Here is a 16,955-nt window from a genome sequence, read left to right as displayed (position 1 = left end):
CAATAGTGTAGTTATATAGAATTACCCTGGTTACATACATTTTGATCGTAATCCTACTATAGGTTAGAGTGTAGCTCTGGTTATCACTAGCTTGCCGGGGCTTTGATGGGCTCTCGAAACTCTGCTTAATATGCTCTCCCACAGATTTCCAGGCAGAAGTCTTCTGAAGGGTAAGTCATCACTACTTTCCTGAAACTTACCCTGTCTGTGAGACTGAGTTCCTCCTTTTGTTTGGTCTATAAAAATCAGTGTTTATTAAGAATCCCCTTATTTGTGGCGGCAGGCAGTGTGTAGAGGAGTGCTCATCTGTCATCCATGTCTTTAAGGAGCTTATATTCTGAGAGGACAGCATGAACTATATTCTTAAGTCTTTGTTGGTTTTTATACTTAGAAAAACCCATACTTTTAGAAAATAGTCAAACACTCAAATAAATGACATTGTAAGTAAAATTTTTCAGTAATCCTGCACCTAGAGATGACCATTCCTGCTTCCTTCAGATTTTTTCTATGCACAACAAACATATGTTTCTTCTTCTTTTTTACAAATATGAGATTACACCATAAATGCCATTTTCTAGTTTGCTTTTTTCTACCTAACAATACATTGCAGACCTCTTTTCTTTTTTTTAAATATATTTTATTGATTATGCCATTACAGTTGTCTTATTTCCCCCCTTTCATTCCCCTCCACCCTGCACACCCCTCCCCCACCATTCCCCCTTTCGTTTATGTCCATGTGTCACAAGTTCTTTAGATTCTGTATTTCCCATACTATTCTTGCCCTCCCCCTATCTATTTTCTACCTACCATCTATGCTACTTATTCTCCGTACCTTCTCCCCCCTTCTCCTCCTCCCACTCCCCTGTTGCTAACCCTCCATGTCATCTCCATTCTTATGGTTCCACTCCTGATCTAACTGTCCTCTTAGATTGCTTTTGTTTTAGGTGTGGTTGTTAATAACTGTGTGTTTGCTGTCCTTTCACTGTTCATATTTTTTATCTTCTTTTTCTTAGATTAAGTCCCTTTAACATTTCATATAATAAGGGCTTGGTGATGATGAACTCCTTGAACTTGACCTTATCTGAGAAGCACTTTATCTGCCCTTCCATTCTAAATGAAAGCTTTGCTAGATAGAGCAATCTTGGCTGTATGTCTTTGGATTTCATGACTTGGAATACTTCTTTCCAGCCCCTTCTTGCCTGTAAGGTCTCTTTTGAGAAATCAGCTGACAGTCTAATGGGAAATGGTTTGTAGGTGACTGTCCCCTTAACTCTTGCTGCTTCTAGGATTCTCTCCTTCATTTTAATCTTGGCTAATGTAATTATGATGTGCATTGGTGTGTTCCTTCTTGGGTCCAACTTCTTTGGCACTCTCTGAGCTTCCTGAATTTCCTGGAAGTCTATTTCCTTTGCCAGACTGGGGAAGTTCTCCTTTATTATTTGTTCAAATAAGTTTTCCACTCATTGCTTTTCTTTCCCCCTTCTGGTACCCCTATAATCCAGATGTTGGAATGTTTAAAGATGTCCTGGAGGTTCCTAAGCCTCTCCTCATTTTTTTGAATTCTTGTTTCTTCATTCTTTTCTGTTTGGTAGTTCTTTTCTTCCTCTGGTCCACCCACTTGATTTGAGTCCCAGTTTCCTTTCCATCACTATTGGTTTTCTGTGCATTTCCTTTCATTTCAATTAGTATAGCCTTCATTTGTTTTTCTAATTTGTGACTAAAATCAGCCAGTCTGTGAGCATCCTGATCACCAGTGTTTTGAACTGTGCATCTGAAAGGTTGGCTATTTCTTGGTCACTTAGAATTATTGGCTCTGGGGCTTTGAGCTGTTCTTGAGCCATAATGTTTTGGTCTGTTAGCACCTGTTAGGTATGGGGGCGGAGCCTTAGCTGTTCATCAGGGCGGGGCAACCCAGGTTGCTGGGTTGTGATGCTATATGTGGGGGCGGGGTCAGAGAGGGGTAATGGCGGTCCCCTCTGCTGCTACCTGCAAGCCACTGGGGCCTGCATGGTCTGTCTCACTGCTGGCTCCTTTGCCTGGTTTATTTATGCATGAACGTGTGACTGCAGTCAGCCAGCTGCCCTGTGCCCTTTCTGTCAGATTTCTGTCCTCTCTGCGGCTTCCCACAAGCAAATTGGACCCCTCTGGTGCTGGTTCCCGGGTGTGTAGGCCTGTGTACTCTCCAGGACCCTGTGGGTCTCTCCTATGAACTCTCTGTGAGCCTGGGAGCCTCTCCCGGCCCCTTGACCCCGAGAAAGTCTTTCCAGTTGGTGCTTTCAGGCTCTAATTCCCATTGCTGGGGCCCTAGCCTGAGTGGTCTGTCTCACTGTTCCCTCCTTCGCTTGGTTTATCTGTGTGTGAATGTGTGACCGCAGTCAGCCAGCCACCCTGCACCCTCACTGGGTCTGCCTGTTGCCACCCCATACCTGGAATCCACCAACCACCTCTGCCTCCACTCCTGGGTTGGTCAGACTGAACACTCTTTCCAGCCCGACCCTGTTCCACCGCTGATTCTGCCCCTCTTACTGGTCTGGCTGAGTGGTTCGTTGTTATTGGACTTTCATACAATTCAATTTTCACTGTTTTGGCTGTGTTTTTGTTTCTAAAACTTTGCTGTCTTTAAATTTAGTTGTGGGAGGGGGCACAGTGTTTCTACCTATGCCTCCATCTTGGCCAGAAGTCCTAGCCATAAGGTTTTAAATTGGGAGAATAAAAGGACTAGAGGCTAGCCCTAGCCAGTGTGGCTCAGTGGATTGAGTACCAGCTTCCAAACCAAAGGGTTACTTATTTGATTCCCAGTCCAGGTACATTACCTGGCTTGTGGGCCAGGTCCCCAGTGGGGGGTGCGTGAGAGGCAACCATGCATTGATATTTGTCTTGTTCTCTTTCTCCCTCCCTTCTCCCTCTAAAAGTAAATAAATAAAATCTTGAAAATAAAGAACTAGAGGATAGGCTGTTAGGCTGAGATTGTTTTACAGTGGAAACAGGAAGTGTTGGTCAGGACAAGTTTAAAAATTGTCTCTTATTCTCCATTAGTGTCCTGTGAAGCTCTTCCCAACTATGAGTAAAAAATATATCCATATATTTAAAGATTTTATTTATTTAATTTTAGAAAGAGGGGAAGGGAGGGAGAAAGAGAGAGAGAATCATCATTGTCTTGTTGCCTTTCACGTGGCCCCCACTGGGGACCTGGCCTGCAACCCAGACATGTGCCCTGACTGGGAATCAAACTGGTGACCCTTTGGTTTGCAGCCCATGCTCAATCCACTGAGCTACCCCAGCCAGGGCCATACATACATACATATAAATAAATAAATAAATAAATAAATAAATAAATAAATAAATATTTTAAACATGATCTGGGCTGTCCGAGGAGCTTCAAGTGACTGAAGGCTGGGAAGTGCGTGATTCACCTTCCCATATAGCTTCTCCCCCATCACTGAAACTCTTTTCACATACCAGTCCATTTATTTTCTTTTACATTTGCACAAGGCATCTATGGCATGAGTCACAGTAAGAAAGTCAACATAAGAATGTACCAGGTTGCAAAATAGATTTCCTTTCTTCCCCTAATGGCAGATTCAAGATTTTAAAATTGCACTGATTTCGTAAACTTAAGAGTATGATTTTTGAAGCCCCACACTTTTTTTTGTTAATGTAAATTTCATTTTTATTATAAAAAATTAACTTAAATTGTCATTTAATTCAGGCATTCTGAAGTTTAAAATAATTGCCCCTAGAGAGCTGTACAGTTCACATTGAAAATAAAAGGTGCTATTACACCAGAAATGGATGCAGAGAAGAGATTAAAAGCAAAGGCAGTGCATGTTGCTGTTAGTGTGTGTGTGCTATCTGTGTGGTTTGTGTGGCATGGGTGTTTGGTGGCATATATGTATGTATGTGGTAAGAGTGTGGTGTATGTGTGTGTATTTATGGTATATTTTTTGATGATGAATATGGGTGCGCTTTGATATGTGTGTGTAGTGTGTGGTTTGTGGTGTGTATTGTGTGCTGTATGTGTTTATGTTGTGTGTGTTTTTTGTTTAGTATGTGTGTGCTCTTGGAATATATGTAATGAGTATGTGGTGTGTTGTGTGTGCGCCCGCACACCTGCGTGCCTGCATGTATGTGTGTGTGTGGTATTCTGTAGGAAGCTGAGACCCAGAGCTTAGAGTTTTAGTTTTAGAAGAATCTCTGCATTGAGATCAATTGATACAGATTTTTCTAATGTTTCATCTCTCCAGAATCAATTGAAAGATGTTCTCTGAGCTTCATGGTTTTTTAGAAAAAGATTTTATTTATTTTTAGACAGAGGGGAAGGCAGGGTGAAAGAAAGGGAGAGAAACATCGATCGGTTGTCTCTTCTACGTGCCCTGGCTGGGGAGCAATCCTGCAACATGTTTCCTGACTGGGGATCCAATAGGCAACCTTTTGCTCTGTGGAATGACGCCCAATCAACTGAGCCGCACCAGTCAGGGCTCATGTTTGTTAGGAAGAAACTTCAAATATTATAAACTAGATTAAAATGAAAGTGATTGCTGCATTACTGTAATCTCAGCCAATACCAGTTTAATTTAGCAAACGAAGCCACTTATATTCAGAGTTATTATACACTCCGAGTTTTAAATGTACTCATCTTCTCTGTCTCTGACTTGTAAATCCATTTCCCCCCATCAACTGCAACCACCTCTTTCTCTTCCAGGAAAGTGGTTGTGTGGGGTGATGTGCCTCATTCTGGCATCTGTCGAATTAACCCTGTGTCATCCTGTGGGAGACAGTCTAGACAGCTTAAAGGTGAAGAATGGGAGCTCTTGAGTCAGAATACTTTAGGTCCAAGGCTGGCTCCACCAACTTGGTAAGGGCTTAATTTTGATGAATTTACCTATCTGTGAAATGGGTTAATAGTGGCACTTAACTTGCAGGGTTGTTGGGATGCTTATATGAGATGGAAATGTAAACGTAGTGCTTGGAACACAGGAAGTATTCAATGAACATGCACTTTGATGGTGGAGAGGATCTTGCATGGACATGGCTGTGCCTCTACAAGTATAGAGAAGAAGGGAGTGGACGGTGTTAGTGGATAAAGAGAACCTGACTGCTGACCTAGGTGGGAAGGACATGACAGTCGCAGCTGCACTCGATACAAATTTTTCAAGATTTATTGTGAATTTATTCCATTTGTCCTGCCTGTACTAATTAGATTTATGAGTGATTCTCAGCTTGTGCATCAGGGTAGCTTGACCTCTTGGTGGAGTTAGTGAGTGTCACTTAATTAATGCTCACTAGGTGTTTTGAAGGTGTCAGTGGTTCTAGGTCCAAAGTTAGGCAAAAGCCCTCTAAGCGAAAGTGCTCTCCCTCATGTGTTAAAACTCACCCTACCATCTGTTTCCTGCTCTGTAATAGGTAAGTGTCTCAGTAATGGAGAGCTGTACTCTGAGCACACTAAAACCCTTCACAAAAACCCTGGCACATTATATCACTAGCATGCAGTTATTTGGCACAGTTTTCAGATGAAACGTCACATTTTGTCCCTGCTATTTCTGGGCCTCTATTAGACATTAGTGTCTGAGCGAAGTGTCCAGTAGGAGGCTCTGGATGCTGAAAGAGTGCCTGTGGACGAGGGGTGTCTGCTGTGTTCACTCGCTTTTCTTGCCCGTCCTGTTTCCCTCTCCTGGTGTGAGGTACGTGAATTGTGGATTCATGGGGCATGAATCCTGGTGTGGGGAAACACCTACAGAAACTCAAAACCTCACACGTGTCTAGCACTGCAGTGCTGCCAAGGATTTTTGTGAAACTGTGGAGCACCCAGCCAGCTGGAAAGATGGCAGTGGGGACAATTGCTGCCCCCACCATGTCAACATCTCCTCCTGCCTGCTGGCCTTCATGGTTAGTGCTGGCCTTTCAGATTGCTGCTGGGCTCCCTGGCTGGTGTGGCTCAGTGGATTGAGTGCTGGCCTGCAAACCAAAGGGCTGCTGGTTCAATTCCCAGCCAAGTCCCCAGTAGGGGGTGCACAAGAGGTAACCACACATTGATGTTTCTCTCCCTCTCTTTCTCCCTTCCCTTCTATCTAAAAATAAATAAATAAAATCTTACAAAAATACACTCTTCAAAGAGAAAAAGATTGCGGCTGGGCTTTTTGCCGAATGTCGAGAACTAGTGGTGAAGGGGTAGTCCTGCCAGGACTTGTAAGTTCTATCAGAACTTACCCCTCTCCCTCTCTTTTTTCTCCTATCTTGTCTTTCTCCCCACCTTTAGCGTCCTCACTTTTGGGCAATCCTCCATGTTCATGACAAAACCCAATCACTCTTCCAAGGGGTGTTCTTATCTCTCCGGCAAGATTTGGATCAATAGCTTCACCCTTCTTCAAGCCTCTCCTCCAGGTAGCCTCAAACTATTTTCTCCCCTATTTTACTTTCTGTCTATCAGTTTTTCCAGGAGCATTTCCTTGAAGAACCTTTGGCCCCTTCTAGGTTTTCTGCCACTGAGCTTTGCATCAGTCTTAGCTGTGCCTGTGATATTCTCCCTGTTTTCCTCGCCAAGTCAAGCTCACTTTTTTATGTAGGTAGCTCCTGCTCTCTCACTTCTAACAACTCTTTGTCCACTTTTTGAAAGGGAAATGACAACTTTCTCTAGACCCTGCTTATTCACTTGTAACCAAATGTGGTTATGCCTTTGATCAATTAACCACTGACGAAATCAGTATTTTAATAATGTTATTGAGCAAATATAGTAAGTTCTACCCATTGAAATGTGTTTGAGGAAATATGAAGGACCACTATACAGAGTGGGGCAAAAGTAGGTCTTCAGTTATTCATATAGAAAATAATACAATAATTAAGAAATAATAGTACAAGAATAAACTCTGCTTCTTGTACTCACAACTGTAAACCTACCTTTTGTCCCACCCTGGATGAAGGCCTGTTTTCAAGAAGCTTAGTCATGTTAGAGAGACAATGTTAACACCCATGAATTAATGACAGAACAAAAATAAATATGTATTAATTTTTATAGTCCACCTAGATTAAGGAATTGAGGTGGTTTACCACAAAAGATCACTCTATAGAATGTTACAATAATAATAGATCAAGAGCCATGTAATAGAGGGATAATTAAGTATAAAGGAAACCAAATTTAAGGTGGGCTTGAGTACAAAATTTATTTTTATTTACTATTTTTTAAGTTGAATTTGTTGGAGTGACATTAGCTAATAAAATTATATAGATTTAAAGTATATAATTCTATTGGACATCATCTGAGCATTGTGTTTTGTGTTCACCAACCCAAGTCAAGTCTTCTTCTATCACCATTTAGCCCCCCTTCACTCTCCTCCCCCACCTCCTTGAATACAAAATTTAGAATTGGACTTCCTGGAAGTTTAGAAAAAAGGTAAACAGGATGAATTATATAATTTTTGTGTCTTATAAGAGGATACACATCAGTGTGTAAACACTGAATTTTTGGCACTACATACTAAGAAGAACCCATTTTTTCATTTAGTTATTGTACACATACTATGTTTCATGTGTCTGAAGGTGTACAAGAAAAATTTTCTCCCCTTATGAGGTTTATAGTTTAGTGGAGAGAGAGGGAAAGCCAAACAAGTTAGTAAATAGAGTAACATCAGTTGGTAATGAGTGCTCTGAAGGCAAATAAAGTGAATTGATGGGATAGAGAGTGCTGGGGAAGCAGATGGAAGGTCTCTCTGAGAAGGTGACATCTGAGCAGGTACCTGAAAGATAAGAGGGAGTGAGCCATGCAAAGAGCATTTTAGGAGAGGGAACAGCAAGCTCCAAGCCCCAGAGGTAGGAGAAAACATGATATATTTGAGAAACAGAATTTCTCCAGTAGTACTGGAGAAGACTTGCATATACTTGGGAGGATAAAACTGTGGAGGGGTTGAGTGACAAGGGACTGGTAGGAGAAGCATGGAGAGGAGGTAGCCTTGTATGGCTTTGTAGAGATCTGGAATTTTTTCCAAGCGATTGGGGAGCTGTTGGAGGTTTTGAGAAGGCAGTTTTGTCACCTTTTAAAATGTCTAATTATAGCCCTGGCTGGTGTGGCTTATTGGATTGAGTACTGACTTGCCAACCAAAAGATTGCCAATTTGATTTCCAGTCAGGACACATGCCTGGGTTGCAGGCCAGGTCCCTGGTTCCAGGTGTGTGAGAGGCAACTGATCGATGTATCTCTCACATGTCAATGTTTCTCTCCCTCTCTTTCTCCCTCTATTCCCGCTCTCTAAAAATAAATAAAATCTTTAAAAAAATGTCTAATTATAATACTCATTAGCTACTCTATGGAGAAAAGCAGGAGGCAACAGTGAAAGCAGGGAGACTGGGGGAGGCCATTGCAAAGGTCTGGGTGGCAGATGATGGTGGCTGGTCCAGGAAGAAGCTGGTGGATGTGGTGTTAAGTGTTCAGACTGAAGCAGAATCAACAAGACTTGCTGGTTAGCGGACTGAGGAAAATGAGGGAGAGGAATTGAGATTGCTGTAGGTTTTTGTCTTGAGCAAATGGGTGAGTGGCAGTCCATCTCTTGAGATAGTGAAGATTGGGTGTAAGCTGGTTTGGAGAGTAAAACCAGGAGTTCCATTTTGGACATGTTCAGTGCGAGGTACTTATGTTCAGTTGAGAATTGAAGTGGACAGCTGGATGTGTGAGTATGGAACACGGACGTGATGCACATTTGGGCACCAGCAGCACACTCAGGTTGTGCCTATCACTGTTTCACAGGAGCACTTAACATAATGGACAAGGCTTTAGATTTTTAAAAAATCTTTATTGTATTTTTTCCATTACCATTTAGTCCCTTTATTCCCCACTCCCCCCAGCAGTCACCACTCTGTTGTCCATGTCCATGGGATCCTCCTTTTTGCTCAATCCTTCCACTCCCTAATGTCCCCCCGCCCCACTAGCTGTCATCTGTTCTCCATTTATGAGTCTGTCTCTGTTTTGCTTATTAGTTCAGTTTGTTCATTAGAGTCCACACGTGAGTGAAATCGTATGGTATTTATCTTTCTCTGACTGGCTTATTTCATTTAACATATTGTTCTCCAGGTCCATCCATGCTGTTGCAAAGGGTAAAATTTTCTTCTTTTTTACAGCCAAGTAATATTCCATTGTGTAAATGTCCCATAGTTGTTTTATCTACTCATCTATTGATGGACACTTGGGCTGCTTCCATATCTTGATGATTGTAAATAATGCTGCAATGAACATAGGGGTGCTTATGTTATTTTGAATTGGTGTTTTGGTTCCCTTCAGATATATTTCCAGAAGTGGGATTGCTGGATCAAAAGGCAGATCCATTTTTAATTTTTTGAGGTGTCTCCATACTGCTTTCCACAGTGGCTGCACCAGTATGCATTCCCACCAATAACACAAAAGTGTTCCCCTTTCTCTACACCCTCAGTAACATTTGTTTGTTGATTATTGATGATAGCCATTTTGACAGGTGTGAGATGGTATCTCATTGTCATTTTTATTTGCTTTCTCTGATGATTAGTGAGGTTGAGCATCTTTTCATATGTCTATTTGCCAACTGTGTGTCCTCTTTGGAAAGTGTGTGTTCAGTTCCTTTGCCTATTTTTTGACTGGATTGTTTGATTTTGGGAGCTTGAGTTTTGTAAGTACTTTATAAATTTTGGATATTAACCCCTTATCAAATGTATCAGCAAATATATTCTCCCATTCGGTGGGTGGTCTTTTTATTTTGGACAAAGTTTTCAATGGGGGGTTTAAAATAGAAACATTTTTCAAATGGCCAACTGGTGGCTATTTTAGTCAGGGTTCTCCAGAGAACTTATAAGATGTGTATATAAACAAACACACACACACACAAACCAATACATAAGACTTATTATAAAGATTTGGGCCACATGGTTATGAAGCCTGATTCAATGGGACTAGTGCCTGGCCATGGTGTAGGTGTGAGGAAAGGGCTATGAACAAATGAGGGAGAGACAATTCTGAGGAAGGACGGGGTGGTGGTCAGGGGAGGATTCTCAAAAGAGGGTAGACTAGTTTTTGCTAGGGGAAGGAGGCAGAGGAATTGTGTGTAGAGAAGGACATGGAGGTATGGGAGGTCCTGAAGTGTCTAGACAATAGTGAGAGATTCAGCAGGAGTTGTGTGTAGGGTGCACAGTAGAAGTGGAGGAAACTGATACCAGTTGGGCCCAGTCAGCGAAGAACCTTGTATTTCTGTCTAAGGAGCTTGGATTCTCTTGCGTAGGCCAGTGGATCTTCATGTTTAGTGGGCACAAAAATCACCTGGGGAGCTCATTAAAAATAGGTATTCCTAGGCCTCTTTTCCAAGGAGATGGATGCAATAGGTCTAGGGCTTAGGAAGTGACAGCTTAATGAGCTCCCCAGCTGATTCCAGTGCTTCTGGTCCACATACCCCATCACTGCTATAGGCTATGAGGCTTTTAAGAACATGAAGTGGCATGACATGATTTATTTTTTAGGAAGCTAATTCTGCCAACACTGTGGTAAACAGACTGACTTCACTGGCAGGGAAAACATACAGGAGGTTGCTGCAAGCATCCTGGTGAGAAATGATGGGAACTGAGGCTAAAGAGTTAGTAGACATGAAGAAAAGAGCTAATTACAAGAGATCAGAGTTAGAATACAAAGTTGACCTGAGCAGAAAAAGGGCTGAAAAGAATGAAGGTTGATTCTCTCTTGCTTGGAAGAATGAAGGGTCAATAATGGCTGACACTTGGAAACTATTTGTTGAATGAGTAAATGAATGAATGAATGAATGAATGAACAAATAAACACAGGACAAAAAGTAGATGGAATGAAGAAAGGAAAGGAAAGAAAGGAAAATTCCACTTTAGATGTGTACATTTGAAGTCACATCATATGACATATGACATATGTGCATATGAGAACTGTTGATCTAGAATTTGTGAGGAAAGTTCACACAGGTTTGGAGATACAGATTTGGAAGTTGTTAGCATAGAGATAGTTCTTGAAGCAATGATAGAGTCTGAGACCACTAAGCAAAAAGGTGTGTAACCTAAAGAGAATAAATCCAAGGATGCAAACCTTTCAGGGTGTTTATAGGGCAAACAGGAAAACTAACTGGCAAGTGGAAAGTGGTCAGAAAGAAGTCAGACAATCAAGAGGTGGTATGCTTTGAAAAGCTTTTAAAACAAATGAGTTTCAGGAAGTATGTGTGCATGTGTGTGAGAGTGATTGTGTATGTGTGTTGAAGAGGTATATTGTGAGTATGTTGTCAGTCTGAATGCTGAGATATATTCTGCCAAAACTCTTTTTCCTAATATAGTTTGCCAGTAGATTTACATCTCTCTTAAGGTCATTCCTGAATCATGATAGAAGAGTCAGGTCAACAGCATGAAGGAAGATAGTAATTTTCCTTTTTGCTGTAGCTGGAGCCTGTACTTATTTCAAGTAAAAGGTGTTTTGACTTATTTATACATGAGGTGGGCTAGGACATATTAACCCTCATCCTCATAGCATTTGTATTTTTATAGCAGTTAGTTTAGAATTAGCCTTGTTAGCCTTGTTTTGATTTTTACCCCAGGCAAGCACTTTTCAGATGGTTATTGGACATTAGAATTGATGTTTTTTTCTGTAAATTCTGTTCAGGATTGTTGCCTATTTGTACTTTGGGCCTTAGCAGTCCTTTGGGTTGATATTTGTATGTTTCTTACATATTAAGGGCATTAACAACCCATTATAACATTTGTCATAATCATTTTCTAAACAATCATCAGTGCAGTGGTAGAAGGGAGGTGTTAACAGTCTTTAAGCTCAACAGGTTCAACATCAAACTCTGAGGATCAGCAGTTAGGCTTCTTGGCCTCTGGCCCTTACCTTTTTGCCTACATTTCTGGGAGATTCTCCAGCCGGGTCCAAGGTAGGTCCCCCTATAGGGTCAGTGCCCCTTGAAAACAAGAGGCACCTGGAAGTAAACTGAGGCTGAGCTGGTGGATGGTATCAGCTGTGTTATTTAGCTCCCTTTCTTCTTCCACAGAACTTAGTCAGACATACCTGGAGCTACTGTAGCTCCTGGGACATCGACTTTCCTTGCAGCTGAGCACCAGGAGAGTTGTTCGGATGGCCTGTTCTGATGGCCTGTCTAAAAGGAAGACATGCATATATTCACGTTTGTTGGAGAAAATTGAGTCCTATTGTCCAACTGTATCAGTATAGACCATCTCTTATGAAGACTTCCTCCAAAGTGTTAAATTCAATGTTGGATGATTATTTTAAAAAAACTCAAATCTGAGATCCACTGGGAGGGGGAAGGTGAGAGCTACTATTGTACAATTTTTCAAATCTTATTTTCTAATAGTTTATTTTTGGTATTTTATTTTTGTTGTATATTGGCCTTGTTTTCTAGTAAACATGATAAATTTACTTTTTAAAAAACAGATTTTACTTATTTATTTTTTAGATAGAGAGGAAGGGAGGGAGAAAGAGAAACATCAATGTGTGGTTGCCTCTCATGCACTCCCACTGAGGACCTGGCCCACAAACCCAGGCATATGCCCTGACTGAGAATCAAACTAGTGACACTTTGGTTCGCAGGCTGGTACTCAGTCCTCTGGGCCATACCAGCCAGAGGTAAATTTACTTTATTTTTATAGATTGTCTTCTCCAAGAGAAGTTTTCTTAGTATTAGTATTTCTTCTTTAATGGAAGAATTCTTCAGTGGAATGAAACTACATCTGGAGTTCCTTTGTGGAAAGATTTTATTTTTTTGACTTTAAATAATTTTTTATTTTTAACTACAATTGACAAACAATATTATATTAATTTAAGGTGTATGTACCAGTGATTAGATATTATATAACTTACTAAGTGATCATCCCAATAAATCAGGTACCCATCTGACACCATACATAGTTAACACGCTGTTACTAATGACTATTTTCCCTATGCTGTACTTTACATCCTGTGACTGTTCTGTAACTACCAATTTATATTTCTAAATCCCTTCACCTTTTTCAGCCATGATCCCAAATTCCTCCCATCAGGCAGCTGTCAAAATGTTCTCTGTATCTTTGAGTCTGTTTCTGTTCTGTTTCTTTGTTTTATTTTTATTTTTTAGATTCACTTGTTGATAGATAGGTATTTATTGCCCTCTTATTGTTCATAATTTTAACCTTTTTTTCCTTCTTCTTAAAGAAGACCCTGTCACATTTCGTATAATACTGGTTTGGTGGTGATGAACTCCTTTAGGTTTTCCTTGTCTGGGAATCTCTTTGATTCTAAATGATAGCTTTGCTGGGTAGAGTACTCTTGGTTGCAGGTCCTTGCTTTTTAGTGCTTTGAATATTTCTTGCCAATCGCTTCTGGCCTGCAAAGTTTCTGTTGAGAAATTGACTGCTAGTCTTATGGGAGCTCCCTTGTTGGTAACTGTTTTTCTCTTGATGCTTTTAAGATGCTGTCTTTGTCTTTAACGTTTGACATTTTAATTATGATGTTTCTTGGTGTGGCCTTCTTTGGGTTCATCTTGTTTGGGACTGATTGTGTTTTCTGGACTTATATGTCTATTTCCTTCACCAGGTTAGGGAAGTTTTCTTTCATTATTTTTTTCATGTAGGTTTTCAATTCCTTGCTCTCTCTTTGCCTTCTGACTCCTCCATGATACAAGTGTTGGTATGTTTGAAGTTGTCTCAGAGGTTCCTTATACTATTCTCATTTTTTTACTCTTTTTTCTTTTTGTTGATTGTATATTTTCTGCTTCTTTATCTCCCAAATTGCTGATTTGATTTTCTTCTTCATCTACTCCACTGTTAATTCTCTGTGATGTATTTTTAATTTCATTGAATGTATCCTTCATTTCTGACTGGTTCTTTTATGTTTTATAGTTCCATTATTATGTTTCCTATCTATTTGTTGAAGTTTTCACTAAGTTCATTTACTCTTCCCCTAAGTTCATTGGGCATATTTATAACTAGTGTTTTGAATTCTGCACCTAGTAGATTGCTTGTCTCCATTATGTCTAATTCATTTCCTGGAGTTTTGTTCTGTTCTCTCCTTTGGGACATATTTCTTTTCCTTCTCATTTTGGCAGTCTCCCTGTGTTTCTATGTATTAGGTAGAGCTTCTATGCCTCCCAGGGTTGATAAAGTGGCCTTACATAGTAGGTATTCTAGGGTCCAGTGGTACAGCCTCCCTGATCATCCAAGCTGGGCACTACAGATGTGCCCCCTATTTCCTGAGTGGACTGTATATACCCTCCTCTTGTAGTTGAGCCTTGATTGCTGTTGGCACATCAATGGTAGGGATTTATCTCCAAGCCAGTAGGCTACAGGACTGGCTGTGACCACCATGGAGGATCAGCTGTGCAGGGGTCTACCCCACAGAGCAGGACTTACTTCAGTGGGGCTCTGGTGTCCACTGAAGTCACCCCTTGAGTGGATTGCTTGTCAAGGTGTCTAATTGGTGTTTTCACATGATTTGAAGCTGTCTACTAGTTGTGCTGGTTCTGGGGCCTCCCAGGAAGTGCAGGCCAAGGTCAGCCACCATGTATATTCAGCATGGGGCCACCCAGCATGGGCTACAAAGTGATATAAGGATGGTTGCTAATTGTGCTGGGCTTAGATGTGCCCAGGAGAAGCAAACCTGTAAACCAAGGCTGGCTGCTGCTAGTGCTGGGCCTGAGGTCACTTAGTGAGAGGTACAGGACATGCTGAGATCAGGTGCTGCTTGTTTGACAGATTTTAGGAAAGTCTGAAGAATGAGCCAAGGCAGGATATTTGTATGGAAAAGGTACTGGAAACAGCTTGGGTGGGCTTGTAAGTTGGGTAGGGCAAGGTCTCAGGGAACCACCAGGCCCAAGGGGAATAGTGTTAGCCAGGTTGATGGAGATTCAGATATGGCACCTGCCTGCTGGCTCTGTGTAGGGAGGGCTCAGAAAATGAACAATGGCCTCTGTCAACACTTCTGTCTGAGGGAAATCTACCCTCAGCTCTTGCCCTGATGCTAGACACTTTAGTTCCTCCCTGTATGTCTCTGATACTTTTCAAGCTGCTGCTGCCCCAGTGCCAGAACTCAGATGGAGTAAATCCAAGTAAGTCCATGCATAGGCCCTTTAAGAGGAAATCCTGGAACTCCAGAAGCCCTCTGTCTCACTCAGTTTCATTTCCTGCTTGTTTTTACAGCCAAAAGTTATGGGGACTTCTCTTCCTGGGCTGATGGGGCCTGAAGTGGGGTTGGGACCCCCTCACTTCTTAGTGGGGGGCTCTGTAGCCAAAATATCCCTCCCAGTTTTTTAAAAATGTTTTTTAAAAGGATTTTATTTACTTATTTTTATAGAGAGGGGAAAGGAGGGAAGAAGAGAGGGAGAGAAATATCGATTGGTTCCCTTTTGCACATCTGCAACTGGGGACCTGGCCTGCAACCCAGGCATGCGCCCTAGACTGGGGATCAAACTGGTGACCTATTGGTTTGCAGGCCAGTACTCAGTCCACTGAGCCACACCAGCCAGGGCATCCCTGCTAATTTTTTTCACCATATGTGGGCATGGGACCATTCCTTTTCAGGTTTCTATTCCTCCTAACCAGTCTTGATATGGCTTCTTCTTTATATCCTGAGTTGTAGGACTTCTGTTCAGTTAGACTACAGGTGGTTCTGGATGATGGTTTTTCTGTAGTTTAGTTATAGTTTTGATGTGGTTGTGGGAGGATGTGAGCGTTGCCATCTTGACTGGAAGCCTGTAGAAAGATTTTAAAAGAGTAGATTCAGTGTTATTAATAGCTAAAGCTTTATTCAAATTTTATGTTTCCTCCTATATCTGTTTTGCTGTTATTTTTCTAGGAGCTTGTTTATTGCATCCAAACTTTAAAATGTATTGGCATAAAATTAGTCTAATAGCCTATCAGAGTCTCTTTAAAACATGCAGGCTCTATAGTGAGGTCTCTATTTTTATTTTTGTTATTGGTAATCTGTGCCTTTTCCCTTTTTTCTTTATTAGTCTTACTAAATAAACAATAAATAAATTGGTTTTAGTCTTACTGAAAACAATTTTATTAGTTTTGGAGGGAAATCACCGAATGCCACCCTCTCTTTCCCAGGCCTCCCCTCTTTGGGAGTCTTGGCTATTTAAGTCTGGGCTGCCTTGGCAGGCCCCAAGTCCTGTCCCCCCTCCCCCACAAGTCCATGAGAGTACTGGTTTCTCTGTCTCTCAGCACTCATTCTCTGCCTGGCTTCTCAGCAGCCCTATCCCTTCACCCCCAACAGTCCCTACCACAGTAAGGCTCATCATTGCCTTGAAGGGTAATGAGGTAAACAAAATAATGAACTCATTTTAGTGAGCTTCCTTTTTCTTTGGAATCTTGGCTCTTCTATTTTGACAGCTCTCTGCTATCTTTAAACAGATCTCTTATAGCCCATTGTTATCATATTCCAGTTCCCCAGTTCCACCCCACCCCTACCATGACTCCTAGGCAACCATTAGCCTACTCTCTATATCTATAGTTTTGCCTATTCTGAACATAATAGAATCATATAATATGTAGTATTCTGTGATTGGCTTCTTTCACTTAGCACAATGTTTCAAAGTTCATCCATGTTGTAGCATATATTAGTACTTTAGCCTTGGTAAATTGTCGTAAACCTTTCTAATTTTGTATCAGCTCTCAATATTTCATTCTTTGCATTTGCATTTTCAACATCTGAACTATTTCTGAGATTTCTCTTCACCTGAGGGTTTTGGGTTTTTTTGTTTGTGTGTTTGTTTTGTACCAATCTCTCTTCCTCGGGAGATCTTTATGTTTTTGTCATAGCTATTTTCATATTTGAGAGCATCATAACTACCTGTTTTAACTAATCCTAGGAATCTGGGCTCAAATTTCACTGCAGTATCCTTATTTGTACATCATTTCATCAGATAGTTTAACACTAATCAGTTCACGCTGACATCTGAAATGGTGAAACTGGCAGTTAAAGGTTCTTTTTGGGTCTCCTTGCAATT

At 41.1% G+C, this 16,955-nt stretch overlaps 1 protein-coding gene across 1 annotated transcript in view; it reads left to right on the top strand.

Annotated features, from left to right (window-relative positions):
* APTX (aprataxin) overlaps positions 1-12,102 on the top strand; it is an 87,913-nt gene extending 75,811 nt beyond the window's left edge. Inside the window, exon 9 of the mRNA XM_037036119.1 lies at positions 12,006-12,102. The gene's annotated coding sequence lies outside the window, so the exon portion shown is untranslated. The remainder of the gene's footprint in view (positions 1-12,005) is intronic.
* Positions 12,103-16,955: the final 4,853 nt, after the last annotated feature.

Source organism: Sturnira hondurensis, unplaced genomic scaffold (genome assembly GCF_014824575.4).
Source record: "Sturnira hondurensis isolate 20B ecotype Veracruz unplaced genomic scaffold, ASM1482457v3 Scaffold0022566, whole genome shotgun sequence".
In the NCBI taxonomy this organism is placed as follows: Eukaryota; Metazoa; Chordata; class Mammalia; order Chiroptera; family Phyllostomidae; genus Sturnira; species Sturnira hondurensis.
The sequence above is the reverse complement of the archived record's forward strand: the minus strand, read 5'-3'. Positions and strand labels throughout refer to the sequence as shown.